Raw genomic sequence first — 9,247 nt, 5'->3', positions numbered from 1 at the left:
CATTTCCACCTGGCGCCTCAGTTGGACCAGCGTTCGTGCTGGACGTGCAGACCGCGTGAGACGACGCTTCATCCAGTCCCAAACATGCTCAATGGGGGACAGATCCGGAGATCTTGCTGGCCAGGGTAGTTGACTTACACCTTCTAGAAAACGTTGGGTGGCACGGGATACATGCGGACGTGCATTGTCCTGTTGGAACAGCAAGTTCCCTTGCCGGTCTAGGAATGGTAGAACGATGGGTTCGATGACGGTTTGGATGTACCGTGCACTATTCAGTGTCCCCTCGACGATCACCAGTGGTGTACGGCCATTGTAGGAGATCGCTCCCCACACCATGATGCCGGGTGTTGGCCCTGTGTGCCTCGGTCGTATGCAGTCCTGCTTGTGGCGCTCACCTGCACGGCGCCAAACACGCATACGACCATCATTGGCACCAAGGCAGAAGCGACTCTCATCGCTGAAGACGACACGTCTCCATTCGTCCCTCCATTCACGCCTGTCGCGACACCACTGGAGGCGGGCTGCACGATGTTGGGGCGTGAGCGGAAGACGGTGTGCGGGACCGTAGCCCAGCTTCATGGAGACGGTTGCGAATGGTCCTCGCCGATACCCCAGGAGCAACAGTGTCCCTAATTTGCTGGGAAGTGGCGGTGCGGTCCCCTACGGCACTGCGTAGGATCCTACGGTCTTGGCGTGCATCCGTGCGTCGCTGCGGTCCGGTCCCAGGTCGACGGGCACGTGCACCTTCCGCCGACCACTGGCGACAACATCGATGTACTGTGGAGACCTCACGCCCCACGTGTTGAGCAATTCGGCGGTACGTCCACCCGGCCTCCTGCATGCCCACTATACGCCCTCGCTCAAAGTCCGTCAACTGCACATACGGTTCACGTCCACGCTGTCGCGGCATGTTACCAGTGTTAAAGACTGCGATGGAGCTCCGTATGCCACGGCAAACTGGCTGACACTGACGGCGGCGGTGCACAAATGCTGCGCAGCTAGCGCCATTCGACGGCCAACACCGCGGTTCCTGGTGTGTCCGCTGTGCCGTGCGTGTGATCATTGCTTGTACAGCCCTCTCGCAGTGTCCGGAGCAAGTATGGTGGGTCTGACACACCGGTGTCAATGTGATCTTTTTTCCATTTCCAGGAGTGTATTAAAAACTGCCTCAAACACCACATTGTGCAACTGCCAAGACTTCGCGCAGTTGAAGCCACAGCAGTTGTAGTAAAAACATCGTTAGGCGAAACCACATTCGTAGCAACCTACCGACCACCAGGTAAACTACTGGACCCGGCGGACTTCGCGGCATTGTTGTCCATCCGCGGTAAAATCTTTATCGCGGGGGACCTCAATGCCAAACACGCCGAATGGAACTCCAGAGTGACCAATACGAGTGGACGTCGCCTGTTAAAAGTGGTTCGACAGCACAAGGCAGTCGCCCTGGGACCGTATGATCCCACCTCCTACCCTGCAAAAGGCGGTCGTCCCGACGTGCTCGACATCGCACTGCTGAAGGGAGTGGGCAACCGCACAACTGCGACAACCCGAAACGCGCTCTCGTCGGATCACCTACCGGTAATATTCGACCTGGAGGTTCAAGGCGAGCTACTCCAGAGCCACCGAAGGCCACTAGGTAAAGTCAACTGGGAACAGTTTAGAGAGAGCCTGCAAGGTAACCTCAATGACATCCCAGACCTTGCTGACATAGGTACTGATGAGGCAATCAGAAGATTTAATGCAGCTACAATACAGGCTGTAGCAAATGCGTCCCCCAGAGGCCCACAAAAAATTAAAGACTTCTCACGCCAGCTCCCCCCAGAGCTAATAGACGCTATAGCCCGCAAAAATAGAGTCTTTCGGGAATGGCAAGTAACCAGAAGTCCTGTCACTAAACGTCTCCTCAACAGGCTCAGGAGAGAGTTGAAAGTGGCGGTGGAAGGCCATCGTAATAGCGAATGGGAAGGGAAAATAGCCAGCCTGCAGATAAACGATGGGTCAGCCTGGAAAACGACAAAGTACTTTCTGAGGAAAGGTCAAAGCATCCCTCCCCTGCAAGTCAGGGGTGAGGCGATATGCGAGCCTGACGCCAAGGCCAGTGCCTTGGCCGATGTCTTTGCGGAGAACTTCACTCCTGTAGAGGATCCCATTGATGAGGAGCACATTCTGCAGCAACGGCTCCCAGTCTTCCTCGAAAGTGATGCAGGAACAGACGTAGAAGACTTCTCAGAGGAGGAAGTACAGGCACAATTGAAGCAGTTAAACCCGAGGAAAGCGGGGGGGGGGGGGGGGGGGTGCGACCAGCTAGAAAATGCAATACTACTTAAGTTACCACAAGCAGCCATTCGCCCCATCACCGCGATCTTCAATCGAATCATGCAGACTGGCAACTTCCCCTCTACATGGAAACATGCAGAGGTGGTTGCCATACTAAAAGAGGGCAAAGACACCAGGCTTCCACAGAATTACAGGCCGATCAGCCTTTTACCAGCAATATCTAAGGTATTTGAGCGCCTGTACTCTAAAAGGCTAATGCTTCACGTAAACGCGGAGGAGCTGATCCCGCCGGAACAATTCGGCTTCCGACGTGGACATAGCACAGAGCAACAGCTGTTACGTCTTGTGGAGGATGCGATGGGTGCCCTGGAGACGCGACAATACGCAGGGGTAGTGCTGCTTGATGTCTCTAGGGCCTTCGATTGTGTGTGGCACAATGGCCTCCTCTACAAACTGTTTGCAATGGGGGTACCTACGCCACACGTTCGACTCATCAAGTCTTACCTTAGTGGACGAACGTTCAATGTCCGTGCGGGAGCGGGTATATCCACAGCAAGGCCCATACAGGCGGGAGTGCCACAGGGTTCTGTCCTTGGCCCCCTGTTGTACTCCTTATATATCTCGGACACGCCAAAGGCTAACAGAGTCTCGATCGCATTGTACGCCGACGACACCGCGTTGTATACCAGAAGCGCGAACGTGAACCTCATGCGCCGCCGCCTGAAGACGGCATGTGAAGCTCTAGGTACATGGGCCACAAAGTGGCGCCTGAAATACAATGCCAGCAAAAGCCAGGCAATCATCATTACGAGGAAAAGAATCCCCATCGACCTACAGCCGGTGCGGATCATGGGAGGCCCCATCACATGGACCCGCACTGCGAAATACCTTGGGGTGACCCTGGACAGGCGCCTCACGTGGGGACCACACATAAGGGACATTGTGGGTAAAGCCTATGGCAGATTGAGAGCGCTATACCCAATCCTGAACCCGAGGACAACCCTACCCACACGCTGCGGCATTACGCTGTTTCTCGGCCTTATAAGGCCGGTGATGGAGTATGCGGCAGTAGTGTGGGGCAACGCGGCAGACTGCCACATCCGGAGATTACAGGGCCTCCAGGGTAGAGTACTTAGGATGATCATGAAACTCCCGCGTGATTTTCCCACTAGGGAGTTGCATACCATCACTGGAGTGCAGCCAATAAAGGAAAGAATAAGACAGACCGCTCAATTTTTCTATGAGAAATCACAGCAGTCAGAGAACAGACTGGTCTCGAACCTCGGGAACCAGATACATAGAAGGGGCACCACAAGATGGCCCGACCTGCTACGGCAGTAAAAACCACTACAGTAACGATTATTAACTAACATAAAATGCTCATCACAAAATAGGACCAACACACACGATAGGCCCACTCAAAATACATATTAGGAAACGCAGGAATAGTGCAAAGCACTTAACTTGCTTAACCTAGAGATAGTCAGGCACTATCCAACTAGGTAAAGAGCGGTCGTGCTAGAGGATGGCAATGTAACGGTTATCACATTCCAAGGCTGCAGCTGCCCACATGGCTCTCTGCAGACTGCTATTCAAATTTTAACCGACACAGTTCTGTGTGAGGTAATATAGTTACTTGATGCTTTCAACATCTCCATGACTGTATTACGAGATACTTTAGCGCAATTTGCAATCTTTATTGGAATCTGGTTAACAAATTTTTATAGATTGAGTCTGATTCCGTTTCGATGAAAGTATGCATCACTTACGATAGATGCCCGTTTTATTCTTTAACTATCAACGCTTTGTATTGTATGTGAACAGTACGAATAGCACAAGATCTACTTAAGAATGTGTAGGTACACATTTTACATCGAATACAGTGGTGATTCTGTGTGGCGCAAGCCCGTTGGTAGGTTTCTGGACGTACAGTAACATCTCCAGGACAACGGCTTTGCCGCAGTGGTAACACCGATTCCCGTCAGATCACCGAAGTTAAGCGCTGTCGGGCTGGGCTAGCACTTGGATGGGTGACCATCTGGTCTGCCGAGTGCTGTTGGCAAGCGAGGTGCACTCAGCCCTTGTGAGGCAAACTGAGGAGCTACTTGATTGAGAAGTAGCGGCTCCGGTCTCGGAAACTGACATACGGCCGGGAGAGCGGTGTGCTGACCACATGCCCCTCCATATCCGCATCCAGTGACGCCTACTGGCTGAGAATGACACGGCGGCCGGTCGGTACCGTGGGGCCTTCATGGTCTGTTCGGGAGGAGTTTAGATTTTAGTTTTAGTAACATCTCCAGCGGATTTCTAAATGGAAATAGTCGAGGAATCTGAAGATGTGAAACATGTTTGTAATCGATTGGTGGGGTGGTGCGACTATTACTAGCAAGCTTAAACGCTTCCATAGGATTTTGAAACCATTTTCTGACGAATATTGTTATCATTCCTTCAACAAGAGCCCTTATCAGGAGGTCTTTTGCTGGTTATGATAGCGAGTGTCAGGAAATGTGACGTGAAACGCTCGCGAGTGTGGACTTGGAGAAACTCCACAACCCCATCTAGATGCGACACAGAAACTATGTAGTTCACAGCCCTCCATTCGCTTCTTCGTTTTGCAGATTAACGTCAATAGGTAGTGCAATTTGACTTTGCAATTTTTTGTCGAAATCCAGGAATTTAATATTTGAAAAAGGTTTACCAACTGTTCGTATTTTGCCTAAAGCAATCAGAGGACGTATAGTCGGTTTTCTATGGTCTCAGTTTGTAACAGCAGAGCAGCCTTTGTGACGTGAAATTCACGCCCTGCCACATACTTGACGACCGATGGTAAGTGTCGTGGATTTTCGATCAAAGAAGACGTAGGACATATCCATCAAGAGTTATATGTCTCTCGGAAACAACATAGCGACCAGCGATGCGTGATGTCAGTAGGCAAAGTTATGCCACGTGGATGAAAGCAGTTGATGAAGACGTCATCTTTCTGTGGAAGGATGTAGCAACATCCAAACGCAGTAGAGGTTGTCATAAACCTCAGTAAAATGGAATCTTAATAGAGAAAACCTTATATAAGGCTGAAAAATCTTTGAATGTGATCTGAAACACCCAAATGCTATTGCCCTTTGTGTGCAGCGTACAGAATAAGTGTGAGACATTTTGAGCCATCCTATTTGAAACATTGTGTAAGTCTTTAGTCATAGAACACTTGAGTAATGGTATGCAGTGTGTTATAACAGCTGACTATATTGGGACTCTTCCCTGGAGTGTAATTTCAGATCGTTAGTTAGACGCACTTGATTCTGCATCTGTCAATGCATCTGATGCAGTTAATAATCAGTAATATCAGACCTAACAGACTTTAAAAAGGGCAAAATAGGTGCCAGTTGTTACAAATCTACTGGAAATGTATAGAGATAATGTATTTACTGTTACGGCAACATACATAGTTCATGGGTATCGTAATATAGAAAGTATAACCAAACAATTAAAAATCAACACAGCGTCCGGTAATAATGAAGCAGCACGCAGAAATGGTTCCAGACAAGCTCCATGATACATTGTTGCAGGACAAGCAGAACTGTTCCTTTCCACTTCCTTCAACATCGATGCCACGCAGATGAATGAGGTGTTACTTTCTGCAGCGTTACATGTCTTATTATATGAGCAGGGTTGTCGTCACATTGACACATCAATGTAGTGTTAATGTTTGAAAATCCACAATTTGTTGACTCGAAAATATTGCTATCAGATTATGAATGACATAAATTATGCCAGAATTCTGTGCAAATGACTGCAATGTTCAACTCTCAGATGCTAACAGTCTAACTGTATTACCATACAATATGAGCGAGAACTAGCCAAGAACAGTGAAATTTACATCGACAACTACAATATTACAAAGTGCACTAACTTTCAGAAACCTGATGTACGTCAACAAAACCTCCACCATGTAATATCCTTAACTGTACAGACATTTTATGGAATTGTCTGGTGAAGCTTTATAGAGCTCATCCATCAAAACATTTTAGAATAAATTTTGCTATGAAGTTCACCATGTTATTCAGATGTGACATTCCGAGACATTAAACCACTTAGACAAAGCGTGATATTTCTGGTCTACATCCTGTTACCCTATAGGTAGTAGCCAGCATTGACATGTCTTAACCTGAAGCACATCCAGTCAGCTATTTATAAAACTACTTCTCCTCCCAATTCTATTTTATCTTCAAAAATGTCATTCACTCATCTGAAATGTAACACAATGAATTACCTAGCAGGATAATGGTATTCCTATGACGTTAACCTACAAGTGCTAACCTGCACGTACCTGTTTCATCAAAGTGTCGTATAGTTTTCACTGTAATAACAGCAGATGTTGGTTACCAAAAACCACACTCTAACTTGAAAGTCAGAACTGTAGTACTACCATATGTTCTTGTACCGTTATAAAACAAATCTTTAACCCTTTCGCTCATGGCGTCCTCATATAAGGACATACTAAATAAATGCTTACTATATTAAAATTCGTTAAATTTTACCATTTGTAATTGTTGTCCTCATATTGTCACAAGCGGAGAGTTTACTTGAAAACAGTGTCGACATCTCCTGTCAATCTATGGTACCACGAAACAAAACTGAATGTGTACAGTCACATGGTCGCTTATCAGTAATCTTTGTACCTCCCATCAGCAGGTTAATATCTTCTGACTCTAGCTAAAATAAAATTATTTGTGCGTAGAAAGGTGCATTCTTGAAGGTGAAAATCAAGATGTCTTTCAGAAGGACAGGTAAGTGACATATTTATAACTGTACACTTGTCTCCAATTGAGGACATTGTGATTGAAAGGTTGTAATAGTATAAAAATTTAGGACATTATTTCGCTGTATTTTTAGTCATCTTATGGTGATTTCACAATGCCCCATGTCCAAGATAGACGAAGGCCACTTACAGAAGAAGTTATAGAGCTCCTTAATTCGTCTGAAATTGACAATCTATCCGATGATCCTGGCGATAATTTTGAACAAGAGGACAATCATGGAGGTTATGTTAGACATTTTATATCATACGGTATATTGTAAACTTAGTAGCCTAGACGCAAAGCCCGCTAACTGCAAGATAAGTGACACAGATAATCACGAAACACTCGTCCCATCCAAACGACAATGCATTGGCAGCAAGAAGGTTATTGTTGTGTAAGACTCCTACAACGGAGCCAACCTAAAGCTGAATAAGAGAAATATCCATTCTAATCGTAATAGACTGAAAGGTAGCTTTGAATGTCCAGATTGGTAAGTCTGATGCCTGTTCACGTGCTTTGTATCCGGACATGGCAGGGCGACAGCCACGCCTATTGGGCATTTAGCAGGCCTTGCACCCGAAGACAACATGCAGTTAGCTGCTTTTGAAACCGAACACTATTCACGACAGCCATTATAGACGGTTTATAGCCGGTTTTGCAACCTGAAAGTGGACGCACGTATGCTCATGCAATTGATATTTCATGCGTAAATGCATGGGTTGAGTACAAGAAAACCGCATCAGAATTAGGTGCTCCTAAAAATAAGACCCTTCATTTACTTCACTTTAGGGCAAGTGTGGCCAAAGTACTGACAAAAATAGATAAGCCAGCTATCAGAAAAAAGGGGGCGCCCCACTAGTGAACGTTCAAGTACTTCAAAACTAGCCAATGCAGAAGCTCGCCTAGAAGCTGGATTTCGTTTGGACAACGTTGGGAATCTTCCAGTGGTCAGTGACAAAAGATCATTTTACAGGTACAAGAAACCGGGCTGCAAAGGCAAAACCAAATTTTATTATGTAAAATGTAATATTCACTTATGTCTGTATAGAAAAAAAAATGTTTCTTTGATTATCAATCTTCACAAGTGTAAAACCATAGTCTATGTATATAATCATTAAGTAAGCTTTGTGTAACTTATGTATGTTGGCTAAATAAAATCAAATAAAGTACATTGACTTTTCAACTTATATTGCACACCTTGAACACAATGCCCTCAAATGGGGACGCGTTGTATCCCCCCTTGGGAGGGGGCGGGGGTACCTCGGAATATTTTATACATCTGAAAAATTATAATTCGAAGAACTGGATAGTAAAACCATGATCTTTTTGAGGAAAGAAATAATTCGTGACCGAAAGGTTGAAGTATTTTAACAATCAATACCCGAAACCGCTATGGTATACGTATTGTCATGAAACGAAAGGTCTAAGAGTTAGATTTTCTGATACAGCTTCTCACAGTTTCTGCCAACATACGACAAATATCCTGTCATGTTCCTACAGTGTTGGGAAGAATTTGCAACACATTCAACTATCAGGTGGGTAGATTTCCGAGAAAGCAGTGAATAGATCTTTGAAACTCAAAGAAAAGTGAGTATAGGCTACAGTGAGAGAACAGTAATAAAATTCATGTAGAAGAACCTATAGGGGATCATAAGAATGTAAGTTCAAAAGCGAGATGCTTGGGTTGCTGTCCTACTCACCTACAGTTGATTCTGCACCACCAGAAAGAACCAAGTGCTACTGGGACAGTCCAGACAGTTGTTCCATTAGAACATCAATTTCCGTGTCAGCCATCTCCATTTAGACGGCATGATCACATGTATTTTAGATCCTTTCTTGCCGATTTCACCCAGTGTTCCTGCTGCTGTAACGCTGTCATCCCCAAGTAGGAGATATTTTTGAACCTTGACGCCATCTCTCACAGCGATGAACCTGAGGAATTTACCATGTAAAAAGCTGTTCAGCGTACCACTCGCATTTAGACTTGCCATTCTACCAGGTAACTGAGGGCCGTTATATACCTTAGAGCAAAGTATGGAGAGGCGAACCACACAAGGTGTTTTTTGGCGAGCGGGAGACTGCACCTCGATAGTGTCATCCTAATGAGTCTGGTAAAGTTGGCACCCGAGTTTCGAGAAATACATGTTTTTTTTTAGGTCTTGCTGGATATGCCG

The 9,247-nt window shown here is 46.1% G+C and overlaps 1 pseudogene; it reads left to right on the top strand.

The window, feature by feature from the left end:
• Positions 1-4,221: 4,221 nt before the first annotated feature.
• LOC126164298 (5S ribosomal RNA) lies at positions 4,222-4,339 on the top strand (annotated as a pseudogene).
• Positions 4,340-9,247: the final 4,908 nt, after the last annotated feature.

The sequence above is a fragment of the Schistocerca cancellata genome, chromosome 2 (assembly GCF_023864275.1).
Source record: "Schistocerca cancellata isolate TAMUIC-IGC-003103 chromosome 2, iqSchCanc2.1, whole genome shotgun sequence".
Classification (NCBI taxonomy): domain Eukaryota; kingdom Metazoa; phylum Arthropoda; class Insecta; order Orthoptera; family Acrididae; genus Schistocerca; species Schistocerca cancellata.
This window is presented reverse-complemented; position numbering and strand designations above follow the sequence as displayed.